The sequence below is a fragment of the Pteropus alecto genome, unplaced genomic scaffold (assembly GCF_000325575.1).
Source record: "Pteropus alecto unplaced genomic scaffold, ASM32557v1 scaffold21, whole genome shotgun sequence".
NCBI lineage: Eukaryota > Metazoa > Chordata > Mammalia > Chiroptera > Pteropodidae > Pteropus > Pteropus alecto.
In genome coordinates, this window is record NW_006436282.1 from 30,290,432 (window position 1) to 30,293,237 (window position 2,806).

Consider the following 2,806-nt stretch of genomic DNA (forward strand, 5'->3'; position numbering starts at 1 on the left):
GGCTCCTTCTGAACTACTTTCTTTTGAGAAGATGCCTAAGAAGGTAAGTTTAAGTCTGAGTTACATCAGAGACTGGCGGGCCAGCTACCGAAGTGTGTTTATACCACTTCGCTTCCCTGGAGATGTTACGAAATGTCATGGCTGTGCATAGTCACCCGGGAGAGCAGCGTTGACCTCCAACTTGAGGGGCAGAAAGGGGAGACGGTCCTTCCCCAGCTGAGGGGACGACGGCCACGCAAACCCGACAGCCAGTGCTACTGACTCTCATTTCCTCCTGATGAAATCACCAAAACGTGTCGAGGCCTTAGGAAAAGCCCTGATGGCAGATGATCAAATAAACGAGGGGCCCGAGAAAGAAATGCAACCGGTTAGCACCGTGAGGTTAAGAAATATTTATGTTCTGTAAGTGGAATGAGCCAAGGCTATAAGATGGTCTGTAAATCTAAATCAGCAAAACAGGCTGGAGGGACCAGCCGGCACTTCGTTCCGTCTGTCTCTCTCTCTCTGTCTCTGTCTCTCTGTCTCTCTGTCTCTCTGTCTCTCTGTCTCTCTCTCTCTGTCTCTCTCTCTCTCTCTCTCTCTCTCTCTCTCTAGCTCAAGATTTGGCGGGCTCGAGCTGGATGGGAATTGTATGTCCAGGACGAGGGCCAAGCGGAGGTCCGAGGGTGTTACACTTGAATTACAGCACTGGGAGTGAGCATGGCTGCCCCAGCTCACCCTTATCCCTGTCCCCAGGGGACACATCAACACACAGAAACTGAAAAGGATCGCGGACGGGGTGAGCAGTTGGAGAAGACTTTGAATTTTAATGCCGAGATTCTTCCCGACTTGGCTTCAGGTGACCCGCTGAGTTAGTGAACCCCTTAGCAAAGAAACAATCTCACGGTTTTCAGTCCCTTGAAATCACCTGGCTGCTGCGGGAACCTAAAGTTTTCTGTCCACAAAACTTCAATTAAAGCGGAGTGAACTGCTGGTGAGCGCCACGCTGGGCAGACGGCCGCGAGGTCCCTCGCAGGCGGCCGCTGGAGGCTGCGAGGGCAGCGTGTTCTCTTCCACTGCTCCTTCTTACTCCGCTGGGGAGGCCTGGCCCGTGAAGTCGCTCACGCCCCTGGAATCAATTTGTTGCAGGAAAAGGTGGAAAATAATGTCCCCTGCCTCTGCTAGTATTACTTATACTTTTGTTTTAAAAGCCCAGACATCGAGTTTGGTTCCCTGAAGCGGCCTCCCACAGTTTGGCAGGCAAAGGAGAGACTTTTGACGTGCCAGGAAGAATTGAGACAGTGCCATCGAGCCGCAGGTGACCACAGGAGGACCTGGAGCAGGTGCCACTGGGACACAAGAGATAGGGTCTAACCCCGTGTCCGGGCTCGCTCTGTCTGGACTTGGGAACATGTCAGAACAAGAACAGGGAACCATGCCAGGCTGGCCAGCTGACTGGAGAGCTGGCCGGCAGGGCGGGACCGCCCAGGCAGCCACTCCGCAGTGGGCAGCAGGACTGCAGGAACGTGCCAATGGACCAGGCAGCGCCGACCGCCTTCAGTGGCTGTCATCAGCTCTTCAATCACTGCTGTCCAAACACCGTGACGAGCATCTAAGGTGACCGCCGGCCTATGGGAGCGGAGGTGGGAAGGTGCCTGGTGGAAGCGGGTGCCGACCCCATGGCAGAGGTCGGAGAACAGGCCCTGGGGTAAGACAGAAAATAGGACATGTAGGCCGTGTCCCTGGAGCCCAAGGCCTGAGACCCCACGCGCTTCTTAAAATCCCCTGGGCTGAAATGACTAAGAACCCTGAATGGCCTCCGTTCGTGCGGGCGTGGGCTGCCTTTGCCACGAGAGACGCTCGCGCATCCTCTCCTGTAAGGCTGGTCACAGGGGCACCGCCTCCCGCCAGCCCTGCCGGAGCCTGGGAAGGGGGCGCCCAGGCCCTCGGGGGACAGCTGGACGGTTTCTGAGCTCCAAGCCCCTGTCACGTATTCTCTTCCGAGTCCCAGTGTGTGCAACATGCTCTTTTATACTTTTATGGATTCCGGACACGCGATTCATGACGGGGTCCACACGCAGAAGCTTAAGCAAAAGTCAGCGAAGAACAGAAGAGAGTGAGAGGCAGTGGCCGGACGCTGCTGCTCGTGGTCAGTCCCCGGAGCCCAGCGCCAGGGACCTTCGTGCTTAGCTGGGACGTACCAGGCTGCTGGGGAGCTTAGTCGCGTTTTTAAAGGAGGCTGCGCGCATAGCTCATCTTAAAGAGTAAATGGATAAAAACGGTGACGGCCGATGCCCCGAAATACTACTATAGACTGATAAAAGCCTGGTTTTGTTGCAGATGACTTACTTTCACGCACACGCAACTCTAAACCTTTTCCAATTGTCTACTGTCTCAGTCAGAAAAGAAACAAATATTTTACAAGCACATTCCATGTATCAGCTATGTGCCCAGAGTCAAATAAATATATAAACAAAAAAAGTCTCATGTGCAAAACAGTAAGAACTTACCTATTATCTTTATATTTTATTTCAAGAATTAAATAAAAATTACATGTTAAGTTAATTGAAACCTCTAAATAATTGAGCCAGCAAACGTACTAAACTTTTATCCTCGAGGTGGTGAGAATCTGCACATAGTTACGACTCAAAGGGGGAAAACTGGGATCTTTGCTTGAAAAGCAAAATCGTAGAAGAGGAGGTGACGGTGTGAGTCTGGGGACCAGAAACAGGGACGCGCCGTGAGGGTCCGAGCGAGAGCCAGGCGTGGCCTTCGGCAAGTCGCCGCTACCCAGGACCCCAGCCGACGTCTTCGGGGTGACGATCTC